General features: G+C 39.3%; 1 long non-coding RNA gene across 2 annotated transcripts; it reads right to left on the bottom strand.

Moving 5' to 3' along the window:
• Positions 1-519: 519 nt before the first annotated feature.
• LOC125000176 lies at positions 520-20,595 on the bottom strand. Of its 2 annotated transcripts, none has more exons than XR_007111283.1 (3): positions 20,274-20,595; positions 10,738-10,878; positions 520-1,636 (listed from the first exon to the last, which is right to left on the bottom strand). It is a non-coding gene; the product is annotated as an uncharacterized LOC125000176 (long non-coding RNA). The 2 variants fall into 2 exon arrangements; XR_007111282.1 differs by lacking the exon at positions 520-1,636 and adding an exon at positions 8,809-9,033.
• Between the last annotated feature and the right edge of the window lie 1,492 nt (positions 20,596-22,087).

The raw sequence follows: 22,087 nt of genomic DNA, 5'->3' as shown, positions 1-22,087 counted from the left end.
TTTAATCTAAACAAAAGAAAAATTAATCCACTCTCGTCTCCATGCCAGCGAGTTGTTGCCATGGATATAACTATTGTTAAAGGGATACTGCAGTAATTAAATATTGCTTTTGAGAGACTTGGCAAAGGCAGAATAGCTATACTCAATGCAGCAGAGGTTGGTAGATACTGAATATTTGCATATGTAAAGACATCTAATCTTACAATTTAAAGGTGCAGTGCAGAACTTTTGATTCCCCCTTGTGGCAGTGAGAGTAATTACACAAGCACTGTTACGTCTTCTGTCCACAGTCCTGCAGCCGCATTCCCATCTCGTCTTTCAGTGCTCTGCGATGCAAAGCAACACGCCATCAATTGCATATTTGCTGAGACTATAATCCTTCCTTTACTCCTTTACCAGAGATTAAATTCATAGAACCATAGCTACAAATCATTAGCCTAATAGCGTAATAAGTCATATTTGAATGTTTTTGGAAATCAAGAAAAAACACAATTATTTGCAAGCACATTGTATTTTTTATTGATATTGTAACAGTGTGTCAAAAAATGACTCAGGCAATTATGCTAAGATTACTTATAGACTACCCAGTGCAGCTATTCTCAGGGGCTCCTTGACAACCTCTGTTTTATGTGCACAATTCATTCAACAAAAAATTTCAAAATGACAGAATACTGGGTCATTTTAAACATCACATTCAAATAAATATTATTTGAATGAACCAATATTCGGTATATGTGAGGATGGTAACAAAATGTACACAAAACAGGTGTTCGTAGTTGACATCAGAAATGATCTTTGTCAATACACTGCTCATACCACTTAAGTCACATGGACTGATGGACAACACAGTAAGAGGACAGTGTTGATGACCTGCCAACCCCTGTCATATCATGTCTGTCATTCAGTCTTAAGAAGGAAATAATGAGTTATGATACATAAATGTGATGAGATGGGAGATCTGTCATAAATACAGGACAACTAGACACACTAGACAGTGATACCGCAGAGTATTTTTAAACGTGGGGTCAAATATGTGATACAGAATGTGCTAATTGTGCACTGTGCAAAAAACAAAGTGCACAATCTTAACTACAGAAGATTTCTTTGCACATGATATAAACACTGTTAAACCTGTTTCTCTTTGGGAATAAGTCTCAGAGCATGTCTTTGTGTCCTAATTTTCATAAGATCCTTTTACTACAGACACAGTATAGAAAAAAAAGTGTCTTCATTTTTCTTCGTGTAACCAGGGACTGTTTAAAATATTCATCAGTGATGTATCGCCGCTCTCTGTTCTCCCAACACATCCTACACACCCTCTCCCTGTCGTTCTCTTCCCTCCTTTGCCTTTCCTTTGTCTGTTGCATCCAAAGTGTTATACAACGATGACGATAGCAGCCGACGTCCTGGGTCTGTGTTTGCGATAAGAACAGAACTGTTTATGCCTCCTGTAACAGAATTAGCTGTCGCGTTGAAACACTGTGCAGATGCCAGAAAAGCTCCCTCAACCACCAAAGACGTCTTACTCAGCCCCCCAGAGGACGGAGCTCACTCCCACTGCTGTGAGGAGGTGGCGGCCTCTTTCATTTTCCCTTTCAGCCTTTACACAGGCTCCCATGGAGGCAGAAGGTGAGGCCTGAAGAGATGTAGGAAAGGTGAGAGAAAAAGAAGGAAGGGAGGGAGAGGAGAGATGTCACAGACTTAGTCTCTAAAAACAGCATTTGTGCTGCGACTCCTTGAACTGACATTCAAAGGGAAGAAAGCGGTGAAAAGCATCACTTACCCGTACAAATCTGACTGGAATAAATTATTCTCTTGGTGCACACACAAATTATTAAAATGACTCATGCACTTTTACGTTATTTTAAAATGAATTTGTTTTTTTATTGTTTGTGTTTTTTTTCCATCTCCACATTTTGCACTTTGAATCAAATTCTCCAACAATCTGTAATTTATCTTTCAAGGCAGAATGAGCGAGGGCCCAATTACTAAGTGTTTGATGGAAAATGAAGAATTGTTCACTTTGAAATGTGCCACAATTCAGGCTTTTATGTGTTGTCTCTCCATCTCTGTCTATTGCCTCCCTGCTGTCATAGAAGAAGCACTGCTTGTGTGTGTGTGTGTGTGTGTTACAGGGGATCTCGTCCCAGAAAAGCTGACAGGCGATGTGCCACTCATCGCTGTAATTTCCCAAAAACAGTTGGCCTCCTGCCAGTGCACTTGCTCTCGCTCAATCAGCCTCAATCAGCAACATACTTGCTACAGTGTGTGCTGTGGGTGGGTGTGGGCGTGAGCGGGTGTCTGGCTGTTTATCCGTCTTTAGCTTGTTTCATTGTGAGATCGTCTTCAAACGCCACTTTCTCCCCTCAATTCCTTTTGTGGAAAAGTCTTTTCGTGATCAAACGCCAACAAGTTCTGATGCAGTTTTAATCTCCTTCATTGTGCTTCTTCTATTTTGGGCTCTGATGGACCAATTCTAGGTCTTGATTATACAACAGTGTACAGCAGCGTAGTTGCATTGCTCAGCTTGATGGGACAGCTGTGTGACCCCCAACTTTGGTGACACAAGATTATACACAGATCAGGATCATGTATAACATTATGACCATCTTCCTAACATTGTGTTGGTCTTCCTTGTGCATTCAAAACAGTTGTGACTCGTCAGAGAATGGACACGGACCTGAGGGTGTCCTGTGGTGTCTGGCAACACAATGTCTTCCAAAGAGGGTCCTCTTTAGATCAGGCTTGCTCCAGTATATCCCACAGATACTTGATCAGTTTGGGATCTAGTGAATTTGGAGGTAATGTTTTTTTTTTTCATGTTTTTTTGAGTTGTTCCTTAACCGTTTGTGTGTGTGTGTGTGTGTGTGTGTGTTAGGTTGCATCCTGCTGAGGATGGATGCTGCCATCAAGGGGTGTCATTGCTATGGGATGGTGGAGCCTTGAGGTGAGCGATACATATCATATATTTTTTGAGGGGCGGGGCTTAGCCGGAGGCAAAATACCCCAAACACTGTAGCTTGTAAACACCAGTTAGCATATTTCAACTTACTGTTTTGTCAAGAATGGACGAGGAAAACACATATTCAGAGAATATATGAATACACTCACTCTCCAAGACCGTTAGTGTTATTTTAAAAAGTTGACTCACTACATTCACTGTCCCCTACACTCTCACTCACTAGATGGACAATTTGACCAAAGGAAACAGAGAGGACGAAGTCTGGTCTGTCTTTACCAAGTGAAGCCTCTCCAACAAAGATATTACAAGTACTGTAAGTGGTACTGCTGTGGAGGGTAACGTAGCAAATGCAATTAATGCCTGGACACCCATGAAACACACAACTAACATTGCATTAGCTAGCACAGCATTAGCATCTAACACTTAATGTGATTTCAGAATTTCACAATTTAGTCTAACACATAAGGTTATCCAGGTTTAAACTGATGGTTGTCCTTCTCCAATCCTTTCTTTTTTGCGCATTCAAAGTCGTCGTTGAAAATGAAACTGTTCGCCTTAAGCTTCCCTGTTTTGCCTCCAGCTAAGGTTGCGACGTCATTGTGACATAGGCCATGCAGTGTCTAGTTTCATTGGAACATTGGATTGTCCCAACAATTAATGTCATTTATCACTCTTGTCAGTAATGTTGTTGCTGTTCAGTGAATATACTGCACCGTCACCACCAACACATTCTCTCAGCAAAATTAGCCAATATGAGTCAAGCGATTAAATTTCAGTATGACAGAATTTAAATATCATCAGTGACACCGATGTCAGTACATCGCTGACGTGGTCACCACCCTTTTCTTCCAGTAAGTGACAAGCTCTGTTTACTTGGCCTTGGGTGACATCAGACGCCATCTGATATGATGACCAAATAATTACATTGTCAATTCATCGACATGTGCTGAGATGCATATATTGAACCTATTGGCGAAGATGTAGTCAACAGATAGCTAGCAGAATAAATCTAATGGAATACACCTCCTGGTGCTAAGAGGATGTGGGTGGAGAAAAAATGGCTACCAGTGATTCTGACAAGATGTACGTATCTATCCCGGTTTGTTTGAGCAGAACGCAGAGACTATTTTGAGAGCAGCGATTCTTCATCTTCTTCTAGCAGCAGGTCTTGGTGTTTCATCAGACACCCTCCTACCTTGCAAGTGTAATTGGGCATTCATTACAGACAGAAAGTTTCAGCCAAGCAATCTGCCTGGGCCAAGTTGCGTTTTTGTTTTGTTTTGTGTTTTTTTATGGCTGTGGGGTTTGTTTGTTTTTTAACGGTTTCTAAAGTAACCCAGGAATTACCATCTTTTCTAACTTTTCTGTTCCCCCTTTTCTATTTTGTGAAAAGACCAACCATTCAGGTGCAACGCTTGAATCACTAATGCAAATTCTTACAAGGATAGTTAAGCTACAGCTTACTTCTAAATGTATTATTTAAGTGATGTGGTATTACAGTATTAAAGTACCAATGGTGAGTATATTTATATTAACAACAGCTGGTAAGTATGCTGGAACATTTAGCTGCTAAGGCAAGTGAGCTTTTTCTCAGTGGATGTGGGGGAGACCAAAAAAACGCTGCTCCAGTTTTATAACAGCTTTTTTTATACTGAGTTAATAACATTTTAGTGTTAATTATATAAATGTATTATCTTACACAAGTAAAGGCACAATTCACGTTAGCTGCATGTTTGCATTCAGAGGCAGACGGACATAGGATCACATATGGTAAATCAGACAGTTAGCAGGTACACATGTGTATGCCTTGGTTTATGTGCACACACACAAACACACACAACAACACAGTAAGTGGAGCTTTAAACTACTATTTCATTGCACCATTTCCCTTGAAGATACCTTTGTGTTGCAAATATATTTAGTGTGTCCATTGGGCTCAATAATAACTATCCTCTCCATTTGCCTCACATCGTCCCTTGCTATACCTTTCCATCTCCAGCCGTCCCTGTCTCATCTTCTCTGAGCTCCATCCTGCCCTCTCATACATTTTAATGGCAGCAGTGTGATCCGGCCGGTCAAAAAAAAAAAACATTCAAATGTGACTGCTGCCGTTGAATAAATACATAATTTAGCAACACAAGTCAACTGCTGTTCAGCGTTGTGGAAAAGACAAGATAAATATTTCACTTTTTGAAGAGTGGGCAAGATGAGATTTAGTGAGATGAGATGCTGTGTTGTGTGCGGTTATAACTGTAATTTAGGAAGTGTTTCTGGTAGAGTCATTGCACGTTCATAGTCAATTTTAAATGCTGCTGGCGGACACTGTTAGATGACTGTTCATCACAGGCCTCATGCATATAAATCTGCCAAGCAGATTGGAGAAAATTGCTTTGACAAATATAAACATTGAGCATATGACTGCTGATATTACACTATTAATTTAGTTACTGCAATACCTACATGTCTAAAAACTCAGATCGTATGGAGGAATAGACAGTAGGTTAGTTTGACCCTGATGGCAGAGTAGCCCAGATGTCCTTCGTCCTTCTCCTCCTCTTGGGGTATTCCAAGGCATCCCCGGGCCAGATGCTGACATACACAGTATAATTCCTAAAATGTGTTCTGGCTTTGCTCCGAGTACGTGCTTTGAATACTTCCATGGAGAAGTGTTCAGAGGCATCATGACGTTATGCACAAACCACCTTAAAGGGCTCTATTTAAAACAAATGTGTAGTTGTTCTACTACAGGCTCTGTCCATATCAAAAGTGAAACAATTATGAAGTCCACTAATCTGTATTACAAATGTGATTTTTGTTATACGTGTGTGTGTGTGTGTGTGTACACATATATATATATATAATATTTTATTTGCATTTATAAAGTGCAGAACTTTGGTATTTTCTGTTCAAATACAGGGAGGTGAGTAAATGACACGCAGGTAGCATGTGACTGTTCCTATCTCTATGTACATCACAATAGTATCTGTAGACATTTTTTTTGTATGTTCTCACTTTCTGTCTTGGTAATGCATATCATGTATGTGTAATTAGTATGGAATACCCATCTATGAAACATTACCAGTAGTCAATATGCAAGGAACCAAGGGAATGGTTAATTTAAGCTACTATTAAGGTCATATATTCAAGTTACACACATATTCAAGTCAGTGTGTCAGCTGAGAACCTGACTCTGCTTATGATGTATGCAATTCATATCCACCTCAGGTCTTGTATTGATTTTGTTAATCAATTTTTTCCACCGGTTTGACTGTGATAAGGTCAACAATTCAACTGTGCTTCTTCTGGTGCTTGTATTGAGCGCTACCTAGCAAATATTAGCATGATAACATGCTAAGCTAATATGTATGATGGGGTAATTATGACTTTCTGAATCATCATCATCAGCATGACACCGACACGGTTGCCAACACCCTGAAAAATAAATAAGGGACACCGGTTATTATCTTGGATTCTCTGATAAACAGACACACAGCTGCATGGGCACAACATTGGCAATGAAGAAAATTGTTGAAAAGTGTGATTTTCTTTCACTGTAGCCTACCTTGTCTTCAGCCACCTGGGCTACACAAAAACTGACCCACTCACTTATTTTCCAGGCCTAAAAAGTACATTACTCTTGGTCTACTACTTAAACAATTAATAGTCTAATAATGAAACTAACTTTTCATGTTTCTGAGTGGTGGCTTTACATTTACAAATATGCGTAGAATTATTGGATTCTCCTGTAAAGAGGCACACAGCTGTACTGGTATAACATAGGCAACAACAAAATTATGTAATTTTTACAAGTGTGTCATTTCTGTACATTGTTACGGAGGCCCTGAAGGGTCATACATATATACAAACGTTTTATTCCACCCATTTTCTCGTGATAACGAGATATTTTTCTTCGTTTTCCCGTGATAACGAGATAATTTTTCTTCCGTTTTCTCGTGATGAGATATTTTTCTTCGTTTCCCCATGATAACGAGATCATTTTTCTTCCGTTTTCTCGTGATAACGAGATATTTTTCTTCGTTTCCCGTGATAACGAGATTATTTTTCTTCCGTTTTCCCGTGATAACGAGATATTTTTCTTCGTTTTCCCGTGATAACGAGATCATTTTTCTTCCGTTTTCTCGTGATAACGAGATATTTTTCTTCGTTTCCCGTGATAACAAGATCATTTTTCTTCCGTTTTCTCGTGATAATGAGATCTTTTTCTCCGAGATCTCAAGAAAAGAAAATGATAGTCTAGTACATTAAATCATTGCAGGGAACGTCATTTAGTATCGCAATGTAGAATTATTGGATTCTTCTGTAAAGAGGCACACGGCTGCACTGGTATAACATAGGCAACATACAAAATGATGTCATTTTTACAAGTGTGTCATTTCTGTACATTGTTACAGAGGCCCTCATACATATATACAAACGTTTTATTCCACCCGTTTTCCCGTGATAACGAGATAATTTTTCTTCCGTTTTCTCGTGATAACGAGATATTTTTCTTCGTTTTCCCGTGATAACGAGATCATTTTTCTTCCGTTTTCTCGTGATAACGAGATATTTTTCTTCGTTTTCCCGTGATAACGAGATCATTTTTCTTCCGTTTTCTCGTGATAACGAGATATTTTTCTTCGTTTCCCGTGATAACGAGATAATTTTCTTCGTTTTCCCGTGATAACGAGATCATTTTTCTTCCGTTTTCTCGTGATAACGAGATATTTTTCTTCGTTTCCCGTGATAACGAGATCATTTTTCTTCCGTTTTCTCGTGATAACGAGATATTTTTCTTCGTTTTCCCGTGATAACGAGATCATTTTTCTTCCGTTTTCTCGTGATAACGAGATATTTTTCTTCGTTTTCCCGTGATAACGAGATCATTTTTCTTCCGTTTTCTCGTGATAACGAGATATTTTTCTTCGTTTTCCCGTGATAACGAGATCATTTTTCTTCCGTTTTCTCGTGATAATGAGATCTTTTTCTCCGAGATACTTAATTCGAGATCTCGAGAAAAGAAAATGATAGTCTAGTACATTAAATCATTGCAGGGAACGTCATTTAGTATCGCAATGTCAGAAGAGCAGGAGAATATCGATCACCACATCACATATCTCTATTTGTGTCCAGTTTCTCCTGAGTGAGAGGAGCAGACACACTGCACGCAAATGAATTATGACGTTATTAAGAGAAAACGGTGGAAAAAATATCTCGTTATCATGAGAAAACTAAAATGTATGTATGTATGACCCTTTAGGACTTCTGTACATTGTCCCGAACCGCCCACATAAAAATAAAATAAATAAATAAATAAATAGAAATAAAATTAAAAAACTGACTAACACATTTTTCCAGGGCCAAGACGCAGCAGAGCCTTAGGCTAGCCTACAACATGGGGATTTGAACCCAGGAGAATATCGACTATGAGTTACTATGAGTCATCAGCACTATCCACCTTGCACACATTATCATCCTCTTTCTCCAACCACATGTTGTCTTTTTGCCATTCTAATCTGTATTTTTGAAGTCTTTTCTTTTTTTCCTGGGAGGAGAAACATTAATGTTACCGCTTGTTGAAATATGGGACGATTCCATTTTTCAAGGGACAGTTGGCAACTCTAGTCACAGAGACTCTTTGTCTTGTTGGGGAAATGACTATAGCTTAAGAAGAAAAAATGCCTCCCAATAATTAACTATTACACTCACATCACTGCAAACACATCTATTTATCTCAAATGCCAATTTACCTGTAATGTTCTGCTCTCCAGTCCATTTGTTAATAAGTCTTGGCACATTAGCTCACACACTAAAACTATTTTTTCTTTCTGTCGAGAGAGAGACACAGAACAGACACTAGGTATAGAATCAGTGTGTTAGCCTGTCTTGTTCTCTGTTGTATTGTTTAGTAGTCAAAGCCATTAACATTATTTCTACATAATGTAATATTTTATCATCACTACATCATCTGAAAGCTTTGTTAATTCCCACACAGTTAGCAAAAATACAGGTTTATGAGAGAAGCGGTGCCGATGAAAGGGACGATGAAATCTGCATAATTGCCTCCTTTTCTGAAAAATACAATGAAAACATTAATTCTCACACTTGCACATCGCATACATTTCATGCAACACATTTGAGGTGCCTAGAAACCCGTCACTCTTTAGTGTGCCGTGCAGCAACACCCTCACACAGATGATCGCACACAAGAACAGATTACAGCACACACACACACACAGCGGCTGATCATGTTTATGTATGGGACAGAACCCGTCAAGATGTGACTCAGTGGGTTGAAACCTCATCTCCTACCCACTCCCAGTCTCTGCGAGCTAACGTTGTCAGCTAGATGTAAGTTAACATGGGTGAGAGGGAGGGCGCGCCGTGTCGCTCTCCGTACTCTGACTTTTGATTGTCTTTTTTGTTCGGCTAAACACATTCTTTCTGTCCCTTTCTGAGCTGAAAAGGAAACACTTCAGGCAGCTAAACTAGACCCTTCACTTTAGCTGTATTATGAACATCTAAATGACTGTAATATAACTGGTCCACATTTCTTTGAAACGGGAAGTGTTTAAGATTATTTAAGATGTTTTAACCTTGGTTAATATATCTTAACCTTGCACCATTAACGCACTTTGTCTAAAAGCTGCCGTAGAAAAAAAAAGTAGAACAAAGGGTTCTGCTGTAGCCATTAATATAAAATACTATAAGGGTCATTATTTCTTCTTTTCTTTTGTGTGCACATCCACCTACCTTTCCCAGGGCACCTGCATGCTCCTGTTGCTATGGAAACCAATGCTAACTGCCTCATCTCGAGGCAATTAAGGATATATTCTAGTCAACAGGACTCAAAGCATCCAAAATCTTCTGTGTCGTTGCATGGGTATACAATGGGTATATTACATTAAAATACCCAATGTACAGGTTAGTGTTGTTTTCTCAAAAAAGAAAAAAAAACTCTCTAGCGCCACATGTGACATGTGTATGACATGTACATAAATTTAGTAAAATCGTGCTGACCAATGATTCCATCATTTAGTTATGACTCTATGTTCCCATTCATTTAGATAAAGGCTTGGTCACGCTTATTGGAAATAACAGCTAATAGACGCTGCCAAGATGGCTGCAGAGTAGCTAGACTTGCATAAGTGCAACTTTGAACTTTAATATGCACCTCTTTTCTAAGATGTGATTTTGGTCTTTTTTTCAGGGAGCACCAAGCTTTCAACTTTTCCATGTTCGTGCACCATCAACATTTCAACTAAACAATCTGAAAACGCGACTAACTGCGTTTGTTAATATCAGTGGATTCCTGGACACTTGGTCGCTGTGAATGTAACATTACTCAACACTATTCTTCCAACGCAAAGACCTGCTTCTTATAGATCCAGACTTTCTGCTTGATGACAGAATTCACGAACCTCAGGGAGAGCCGTGGTGGGTTATTTCAGCTTTTGTTTGCCTTGTCACTCATTTCTAGGTCACTGGGAGAACTGAATGCTTGGCTGAGCTTGAGACGTGCTCAATGAAGTATCTTCACATCACCATCTCCCATGTGTGCGTGCGAGTGTATGTGCGCGCATGTGTGTGTGCAGCGAAGCAACAGACCTCCACCCTGAAACCCAAAGGACACGCACGAAGCTCTCGGAACACACGTTCAGCCTTTTAGGTTTTGTTTCTCGAGCTCGGCGAATATACAGCATGTGCCTACTCACACATCACCTATCAGTGGAGCAATAAAAAAAAAAAAAAAAAGAAAAGTAGCCTTTCTTTACCTGCAGCCTCTTTCCATCTCGGAGCTTTGAGCCGCAGCTTTGTTAAAGCTGGCAGAGATCTGCTTCGCTTCAAAGACCTTTTTCTCTTTTCTTCTCCTCCAGGGCCACGTCTGAACTGCGGGTCAGGACATTAGGGAAGGTCTGCAAGCATGATGATGAAATGATTACATACGGTATAGCTTATATAATGCACAGGATATGCACAGCGTTCGTCTCGACTAGATCATGTTAAAAAAAGGAGGAAATTAGGCAATTCGTGCATGCATATCAATGTAAAGCAAGAGTAAGACCTCTCTCGACGCTAATTACATCTGCTTCTCTGCCACGTCAAGTAAATCGAGTCCAGCCTTTTCAGGGTGATGCCATGCAACCTAATTTTTGACAAAGTTACAATTTGCGGTACTACTACACTTAGTAAACCACGTCTACTGACCACATACCAAGTCTTTCTAACCATTTCGCATTATCTTTAAACAGTTTCTTTCAAACATTGTACAATTCGAACTAAACCGAAGAAAAATATTTGTCTCTTGTCATGAACTACTAATACATACAGTAATTGCTTTTTACCACAATTGGTTGTGTTAAAAAGTGGCTGTTAGTGTGCTAGTTAGCTGTGGTCCACTGCAAAGTGCAGGATAAGACAAAGTGCACAGGGGCTACAAAAGCCTCAAAGCTGAAATAAACGTATGAATCTCATCGAACAGGAACTACGTCTAATTTAAGCTAAGCTAAGTAGCTAATGTCACTTGTTAGCTACCACTTTTGGAGAAGAGCAAACTGCATCATCTACCACAGTGTGCTGTTCCGTGTGTTTGAATTATAAAACAGTTCAAAATGAAGACGTTAAATATTTGAACAAATAACAGTAGTTTCCGGCAGGTTTCGGACAGCAAGTCATTCATTTTAATTCACACTGGAGCATAAAGAAGCTAACATCGCTGCTTTAGGGCGTTCATGTCAAGGTTCTTACAGGACCCTTTACGACCCAGATTTTTAAGGTATGGTATAAAACAGGTCTTCAAAAGGGGGTCTGCGGAGGTACTGCAGGGGGGTCGCAAAATCTTGGTTGATTAGACATTTTTATATATTTTTTTTTTTCAATTTTCCCCCTCACACACCCTACTGTTGTTTGAAATAATAATAATAAAAAAACAATGAATATTTCAACCTGTGTATTATTTGAAAATGTTAATACTGAATGCAAAATAATAAAGGTGTATATGTACAAATAGCACTAGGCCGAGTTTAATATAACACATATAATAAGTAGGGGGTCCCTACTTAATCTCTCCATCAGTTTGGGGATAATTGGCCTAAAAATGTTGAAGACTCCTGGTATAAAGTCTATTACTTCAATATATCCACAAATCTGACAACAACAATTACATTCATGGGTCCAAGTGTCCAGATTTATTTATTTTAGAGGAAAAATTACATTTATGGTTGTGGCAATTATATTTTTCTACAATTCATACACCGGTTTATCTAACATTATATGAGATGACCTCATTAACTTCATCGATGTTAAGTTAAGAATGATTTGTGGGAAAATGCACGTAGTCTGTGCTGATTCTGAGCTGATCTAGGTCCGTTATGATATTTTTGAAGGAAGAAAAATTTCATTCACTTTAATTTATATAACGAACATGTGACCTATACGGTTTAAGATGCTTAAATGTGTTTCAGTCCTCCAGCAAAGCAAAAAATATCACATTTAAATTGCGACAGCCAGTGGGCAAGTTAGATATGAAACCATTCAGCAGACTATAATGATTTGGCTTAGAGTACAAACACAGTGAGATACTTGATTTTCCACTCAGTCATGTTATGATGGATTCTAATGATGTAGGAAAACCTCAGTCCAAAATGAGACACCTACTGAATAACAAAAACAATAGTTTAAGGCGATTGATACAACAAACCAATTACGGCAAATCATCATCTGAGGGAAAAACTGACTATTACCTCACCTTCCCACAGTAACTTCTCTTCACCCTCATTTTATTTCTTATGAAAAACGCTGCATTTTCTCTTGCAAGAATATCGCAAGACATGTGCACAGTTTGTATGAAACACTTCCTTCTCGTGATGAAAATAGCTCAGGAAATGCTTCGAGTTACAGTGAAGACAAAAATGCAAATGAGCAGCTGATTACACACTAGGGTAGCCCGCTGAAAATGGAAAAAAAAAAGTAAATATGGCTAAACCTAATGGGTTCTGTGCCCTTCAGATGATTCTTGTTTGCATATTTGAATTTCAGTTGTTTTTTTGTGTCATTTTAATATTCAAAATATGTCCAAATAATAAAACTGACTTAACCTGAGCCCCATTTAAATGACAATTGAACCATTTGTGAGTGGGTCCTGTACATTTTAAAGATGCAAAACATTATTTTGACCATACATTTGAGCAAATGAGGACAGTTGCAAGGCAACATGAGATACATAATCTCACAAATATTTTCTGGATCAGTCTGGCAGCTAGCTAAGATTTTTGCTAACAGTGTTCCCTGGCGTTACTCTGGATGAGTGAGCTCCTTAGCTTATCTCTGATGCTGTGTTCACACTAACTAGTAAAAAGCATAGACTGTAAATAAATATGGACAACACGTCGCTACTTCCTTGCGTCCTTGTTTTTAGTGTCAAATAACTAAAAAGAAACTTATCTGAAAAATGGGCACTTGAATATCCATGCTATCCATGCTATCCGTATTTTAGTGGCTAGTATTCAATTAATAGCCGGGTCTTCTATCAAATAACACCCAGGGCGTGGTTTATACGAACAAATAAAGGCCTCAAACACAGACCGCATGCGCTAGCCAGCCAATTATAGATGTAGTGACATACAGGTACCACAGATGGCAGTAGCTACATTTGACATGAACCCAGATTTTCCACGAAACACAGAGACAGACCGAAAGAAAGAGTTAAACTTTTGAAATATGCAAAGCAAAATACGGGAAAAGATGCTAGAAACTGCAAAACACTTTAATATTGTCCTGCGAAGAATAAGTTGTTCTGACATCGGGGCAATTACCCTCTGGTACGCTATGGCCATTTATGTTGCCGTAAATTTTTCGTGTGTGCACAACCATTTTAAAACTATGCCAATTTGCTTAATAAATGGAACCTGTTTATTTTTCAGTTCAAACTGATACATAAGTATAATTTATTCGCTCGTCCATTCCAATAACCCGTGACCAAGCGCTTATTAATCCTGCCCGGCTGTTGCGTCTACAGTGTACCTGCTAAAGTGAAAATAAATTTAAAAAAATAAAATTGCAGAGCAATTGGTAGGAAAACTTTGAGCAAATATACTGACATGCACCAGTATGAAACAAGACCTATACTGCAGCCAGTCAGCAGGGGGAGCACTTCTTGCTTTGGCTTCACTTTTGAGGAGCTATTCAACAGGCTACAAGTCATTTTCGATGGACACCAGTGATATTTAGGTACAAAATTTACAGCCGACACTTAATTGTGTGTCACTGGATGTGAGGCGCTACAAACTGAAGTCGAGTCTTTTTACAGCACTTCAATAAGACTGTGACACATCAGTCAATTTTATTTTTTTAGTTTCACCAGCTCATTCTTAAGCAGGTGTTTCAACAGGACTTCAGTGGGACCAAAATATGAAGCTGGCTTTGCAATGCAGTTTTGTGATTGTATTGCTTGTAGTGTGTGAAGCTGGCACGAGAATGGGCCCAGTCACCCGACAGGGAAAACTCAGCACTCACAATAAGAATCTTTCAGCAACAGAGAGTTGAAACATACTGTAGCTCAATTTGAACTGACAGCTTCGCCTTCCAGGTCTCTTCTCTGCTGATGCCTGTCAATGAGACGCACTCATAAAGAAGGCAGCGGAGTCCAACCACTTCACTATAGACCAGGTTGCTCAAAATTGTGAAAGTTGTAAAATTACAGCAGAAGAAAAAGGAATAATTAGACAGATATCTAACTGGATGGCATCAGGAAAGGATGGTCTCTTGGAGTTTTTAATCATTCTCACTAGCAGAACTTCCTCCTCAGGCTAACCAGAAATCTGTACTCGGAGAGAAGGTTTGACAACATCCTCGCCTCTGCTGCTACAAGCAGATTGTCCAGGATAACCTGCAGGATGGAGGCAGCCTCCTGAATATGTTAGTTGAGGGATTTTATAACAAGCCAGACAAAAATAAAATACCTTGAAATGTTCATTCCTTCTACAGATTATCCTTATTTAGCTCCGAGGGTAGGCGCTATGAAAGCTTTGTCTGGGTTTAGCTCCAATTAGGCTGTCCTATTCAAGATTAAGAGATCAGAGGGGAAAAACTCCCCCAGGTTTTATGTCGGAGGCTGTCTAGGTTGTATGTTGAACCTCTCAAGACAAAAGGAAAAGATTGCGAAAATCCTCTTAGAAGCAAATGACTGTCAAGTTTTAGTCTGGCTGAAGAAACCCTGAATCGATTTAGTGTTGGTAAACTCTTGTGGTTGCTTTCATAGATGAACTGTCAAACAAATGAGGACCTGCAAGGCTTTAATTTAAAGCCCTGCATGTTGTTCCAGTGGCAGTATAACTAAATTAATGTTATGAATTCAACCCGTGCTATGATAACTCACAGTGATGTGAAACAGGCGCAGTTGGCAGCTTGGTAGAGCAATGCTAGTAGACAAGATATAAAAGTTCCTTTTTCTCTGCTAGTCAGATTTTAAAGAGGCAACTCAGACGTAACCTTATCAGTTCACCACAGTGAGCTTCAGTTTCGTACCCACTAAAGATATGAAGTGGCTGTGCAGGCCACAATTACTGCAAAAAGCCTTGTGTAGCAAAACCAAAGCCAAAGACTGCGGTGAGGCTGCAAAACTTAAGTGTTTATCTCATTATCTCTAGTTACAGTCACAGTAGGTTGCCATCCAAGGCTGTCAGACTATTTTCGCTGCACAATTAGAGGGAATTCTCCGGGGAAATCAATGGATGCAATGCTTAAAGATACAAATAAATAGCATTGTGGAAAGGATTGGATACAGCGGGAGCGAGGAATGGTGGATTAAAATGGTTCAACGTGTCATACCCATACTGCAGCATCACCACTCGCTTTCACAAACATGATCTTAAGCAGCAGATGTACGCGCAGCCCTGCCGTCGCTGACATGGTAATTTTCACTGATGCTTGCTCCTGTCCAGCTGTTGTTTGACATGCTGATGTTCAGTTTCTTTCTGCTGCATCCACTCTTCCTCTAACAAGGAGGGATACTCGCATGCGCTGTAAAGTAGACATGCATGCTGAAAGAACACTGATGTTACAAAGCACAGCACACGTACACATCCTGGAGCAGAGTCCCAGGAGTAACAATTACCAACACTGTCAGAAAACGCAAACTCATCTGTGAGAGGTAATTACTTTACTCGCCACAGTCATCTTACCCTTTGAGCCTTAATATAAAACTTCACACTGTGACAAACTGCTCTATTTATAGTTTAAGGCAACCCTGCTCAGTTATGTAGGGAACATATGAGAGGCTTCAAATGCTCAGCCACTGCAATAACATTCTACGTTGCAGAATGAAACTTGCTGTACGGTTATGGAGAGGCTTTCTCATCCCCAAAGACATGCACGCTACTAAATCAATACCGCCTCATTGTGACTTCAGAGAAACCATAATTGTTGTAACTCTTGAAGAATCATCCTTCAGCTTTGTGAGATGTGAGCAGAATATTTTTCTGCTGTTCGCTCATTCAAAGAGGGTATCCTCTCAAGTGTCATGCATTTATATGTAAGACACAGAGCGTTTATAATCACAATCATCTGACACATCCTTAAAGACCATACATAGACCGTTTACATAGACGGTAATCAAAGTTATTTGCTTACAAGCCCCTACAGGTGTGTCTGTGACAAAAGTTTTTGACACAGTTAATCACAGTACACTTAAAACTAAAAAAATGCGATTTTCAAGGAGTTGCTTTAAAATGGCTGCTTAATTATTTACAGGACAGAGATTAGTATGTATCATTTAATGGGTTTTTTTCATGCAGCGCGAAGTGGCATTCCCCAAGGTTCTATCCTTGGACCTCTCTTATTTTTGATTTATATAAATGATTTGCCAGGGGTTTGCAATTCCTTTTTACCATTTTTATTTGCTGATGACACATGTCTATTGTATAACATAGAAATGTTGATCCTCTGATTTAATGAGGAACTATAATCAGTTTCAAATTGGTTTCATAACAAACTCGCTCTTAATCTAAGCAAATCTAATTTTGTGCTCTTTTGTGCCAAAAATAAGAAATATTCAAGGAAAATATCCAAATTGTATTGCACAATAAGTAATTAATTACTAATAATCAAATTATTAGGAGCCATCGCTGATGAGAAGTTAACATGGAAACTCCATACAGATCATGTATATAAAAAGACAATGCACTCAATTGGTATCCTGAATAGAGTTCGTTCACTGATCAATCATTCTTGTCATTTAACCTTGTACTACAGTTTAATTCATCCTTACATTAAGTATATAGTGTTAATTTACTTCTATTTCTTGTATCTTTGTACATATGCATTTCTCATCTATATATTCTGTATCTATATCTATCTATATATTCTAAATTATTTTTACTAGCGGTTTTCAAGAGTGTTTTTCGATGTGCAGCTGAGCTACTGTGACCAAGTATTCTCCCTTTCTGGCTCAGTGAAGTCTATCTAAATCTTTGTCTAACTTTCTGCTAGAAAACATGACAGAAGACAGATTTCTTTTCCTTCCATCGACTATTGGAAACCTCATTCAATAGAACAAGAAGACCTAGACGGCCCCACGTTCTCAGCAGTGCTGCCCACATCGATTCCGAACACAGCTTGAACAAATTGTTGTTTTGCTACCACCATGTTTCTGTCACTCGTGTAGAGTTGTTCATTTTTAGTATAAAATATCAATATTAATAGAACACTGGGGAGTTTTTGCTACTTACCTAAATGTTTTTATTCAATGCCATCCACTAATTCATTAATTTAAATATTGCTGTGAAAGCAGTGTGTCACTACAAGGTTCAGTAAAGCCTTGTAGGACTTGGAGCATCTTTAATTACATTTGTGTATGCACTAGCAGCTGGCACACACAGATATTGGTTTTAAATAGTTTGAATCTTGGGCAAACACGCATTGTTGTTCTTGGCCTGTTTTCAGAATTAGATTTCTGAGAGTCTAATATGGTCGCCGTACACGAAGGCTTAAACGGATAAAAATGACAGGAGCAAGAAAAAAAAATAACACAATAACTCACTTCACAATAACACAGGAGATACAGCTGCTGTTTGTTATGGCTTAGAGTTGAGCCGGTCTGATATTGTCTGAAAGGAGCATTTCAGAGCAAATAGCTCAACCACCCATTCAATAACTGCCAAAATAATTGGATGTGTTTGACGAAAAAAAACGAGGTATTGTGGCGAGTTTACTGGGTTGTGATTTTGTCTGAAGTCCAGTCTGCCCAATTTGATTTGAAACGAAGGAAAAACGGAAAGAAATAAGTCGGGCTGACAGGATGAGGAGTAGCTGGAGATGTAATGGTTTATTTCTGCTTACACTTTGGCAGAGTCCTCCAAACAAGATCACGTTTGGCACATTCTCAGACTTCCAATAATACTGTGGCATCCTGGTCAGATTAAGGCTGGCAGCGTGCTTTACACCAAATCAGATTTGGACTGCTGGCATTGTCCACCAAGATCAATAGTTACTAGATTTGTCTTGATAGGCAATAAAACACCCGAGGAACTTGATTATGTGGAATAAAACCGACAACTGAATCCAAAAGAAACACATTCCTCTAATCCCACAAAGCCTTTGTGCTATATTTAATTGTATGTATTGACGCTGGACTCTGGCATTGGACATTTGCTTTAAAACCACTATTAATAACTTATTCAAGAGAGCCAAAGCCATGAACGTGTGACAGAGAGCCAACATGCAACCACACTAGCAAGACCATAAATCTGAAGCAGCTGAATGATTTGACATATGCTGCCAACATATTTAAAAAAAAAAAAAAAAAAAAAAGAGGTGGTTTAGTTTCTGTGTAGTGGAGTTGCATTAAATATCGTTTAATTTTACGTATTTCACATACAGTACGCTTCACAGCCACTTTATCTTGCCATCAGACTGACTTTTTCAAGAGGAAACTGAAGCAGTCATATCGCCACGATGCACCAAAAAGACTGACATTTGTATCCGAACTCATGTATTAATGCAATAAAACAACCTAACGATCGACACAGCGGTGAAAGCGCAGCTCTTGTGATGTGTGAGGAAAAACGACTGTTTTTGTCAATGGAGTCTGGTGGCTTTGAAGAGAGCATAAATCAATACTGCACCAATCTGATTCTCAGAACTCAGGGCGCGCCAACCACCATCTACTGCATGTAAAAGACTGACTATGGACAAGCACCTCAAACAACCCCACATTAAACACCAATCAGTCATAACACTGTGACCACTAACAGGAGAAGTAACACAATAACATTGTGACATTGACATTGACCGTCTTGTGATAATTCAATATTCCTCTGAGTAACTTTTGAACCTGGCATTCATGTGGATGTTATCATAATGTTAATAACGTTATGTCTGATCTGATCGGCGTACTTCTGTCTTGTCCCTGTTGTCCTTGTCTGTAGTGACAGAATATATAACATTCGTTCATTACGTAACCTGTAATGTATAAGCCACTAAGTTAGCCAGATAAATACTGTATCCTGGTTCAAATCAAGAAACGAGGGAAGGCAATTATAATTCAAGTCTGCCAAAGTCTATTTAATGCACAGGCTACCCGGGTAAGTGTGTATGTGTGCGGTATGTTGTTCAGGTCTTATCTGATCCAGGTGTGACTCTTCACAAATATGAGGAAGATGGAGGATTATGCAGCCTCCTTGCCTCAGACGGGAGCCCCTGGTCAATATCAACAGTGTCCGAATCGATGAAGATCCAGCAACAACAAAAAAAAAAAATACAATCTGCATAGCAGAATATAAATCAATCAATTTCAGTGCAGAACTATATTTCTTTTATCTCTCATACTCAAATGCAACCTGTAAACAACTGTAATATGAGACACATCAAAAAAAAATAAAAAACAAGTCACCATTAATGTGAGTCTTTAACAGTATTACATAAACCATGTTGCACAATTCATCATCTCTTATCTATGAATTATCATATTTCAACCATCTCAAAATTAATTAATCTAATGTCCACATTAGAAAATCCAAGGAAAACCCTGTTAGCACACATATCACAAGCCTTATCAGACAATTTAACTCATCAACCTTGAACATGGCGTCCCCAAATCGCCCAGCAAAAATTACGGTGGTCAGTGAACAATTGGATTTACAACTCAAACTCAGCATACTAACTCATTTAATCATCTTTGCAACATTTACGGTCAATCTCCGACTGTTTTTGTAACATAAGCATGTTCGATATTAGCATTCACAATGACTAAAAATGTAGCATGTAACATTATCGATTAGCATATTAGCACGTAGCAAACAACCAGAAAACTCACCCGAGTCCTCGGTAAAGAAAATCACAGTAGTTTCTCCGGTCGCATCCGTCATGGACCTCTCAAAACAACTCGGAAAAACATGCAACTCGTGTCCATGAAAATAAAACAATATTCCTCTTGTAAAACGTTAATAATCTCGTTCGTAACTGACCGTTATGGCATCAGTCAGTACTTTACATGCACGTGGGGGAAAAATATGAATTAATCGGACTATTACTGGAGAACTTAAGTGCATGTAAACGCGTTACTCCGTCTAAAAACGGACTTCTCTTTATCCGATTAAGACAACCAGATCTGGAGTGCGTTTGGAATTCGTGTTTCTCCGCTTAGTCGAACAGGATAATGCGTGTGCGCATGCTCCACAACCGCAGCGCTGGCTTGTGACCGGAAGAAAGCCGGTCGCAGAAGAAGAAGGTAAACTGAGCCGGTAGAAGAACCTTCTGAGGGATAGTACGCATCTTCTGCACCAGACGTAGCACGCACATTACGCGAGAGATTAAAATATATATATATATATATTATATATATTGTTTGTAATGCCTGTCTGTAAACGACCCTTGTTTATTATATGACGTAATAGGTCAACCAGAAAGCGACCAGTATTAACATGGTATTAACCCGCTGAAAAGATATATATTGCCCCCTAGTGTGGAGGATGAGGAGGACATGTTCCCGTCAGTTATTCGATTTTCTCCGCTGCATGTAAGCTGGGACAAGGACTGTAGTCAGAAAGTCGAATTTCGAGCTTTGCTCGATTAATCTGTGCATGTAAACGCACTGAGTGTCGGGGCTTGACTAACATATCTAGCTCCCAGCATGCAAAGCACGCCCTGCTGAATTTCCCGTATTGATTGTACATGAAGCGCACCCTTGTGGCTACTCAAAGCAACTACAAACACAGCTCTCTTAATGAATTCACACATAATGAAAATGAATGAATATGAAGCCAACAATAAAATACACATAATAAACCCAACTATATTTTCATGAGGTTACAATTATTATTACGCAGGATAAAATGTTACCATCCCTTGTGCCAAAATCCCAGGCAAAACACATTTAGAAACCCGTTCCAATTAGTCCACATATGAGTGTAATGTCAGCGTAGCACTCTCTCTGTGCCCGGCCCTTTGTGATGCTTGCTGCTGTGCGTCCACCAGCGCGTTTCTTTTGTCCCCACCTTTATGTTTTTCACCATCGCTTTCAAAGAAAAAAGACAAGTACAGGTAACGCCAATAAACTGCCTCTGACCAATTACAGATTGATTGCTGGGTGTATTTGTGTGTGGAGGAGGGCAGCAGACGGTCACCTGCTGCTGACTACTTGATGGACTGTCTCTAACAAGCGCCACTTATTGCCATGGCAACTCCCCCACACCCGCACTCACCCACACACACCCACACACACACACAGTGGCCTGCAGACTGATCATTAGAGAGTCTAGTGATCTTTCTCCTCTGTGTCCTCTTCCTGTCCCATCACCCTTTTTTTTTGAGATTCAAGCAAACTGCCCTCCTCCCTTTATTGCATCCTTCATATCTACCTCCCCCTACGTCCCTCTGTCCCAATTGCCCATAACGGTTCCCTTATCTACCTCACGGTCATCATTTTATCTTTTTTCACACATCTTCCTTGTGTCATTTTATATAATCTTTCCCTTCATGTGTCTGTGGCTCCCTCAATTACTGCCACTATCTCAATCATCTATCCACCTCCCATCCTCCACCTGTAGTCCATCCCTTCATATGCCCCCCCCTCGCTTCCATCCATCCATCCATCTCCTCCAATTACTACCCGGTTGGAGGTTTTAATTA

The sequence above is a fragment of the Mugil cephalus genome, chromosome 22, assembly GCF_022458985.1.
Source record: "Mugil cephalus isolate CIBA_MC_2020 chromosome 22, CIBA_Mcephalus_1.1, whole genome shotgun sequence".
NCBI classification, from domain to species: Eukaryota; Metazoa; Chordata; class Actinopteri; order Mugiliformes; family Mugilidae; genus Mugil; species Mugil cephalus.
This window is presented reverse-complemented; position numbering and strand designations above follow the sequence as displayed.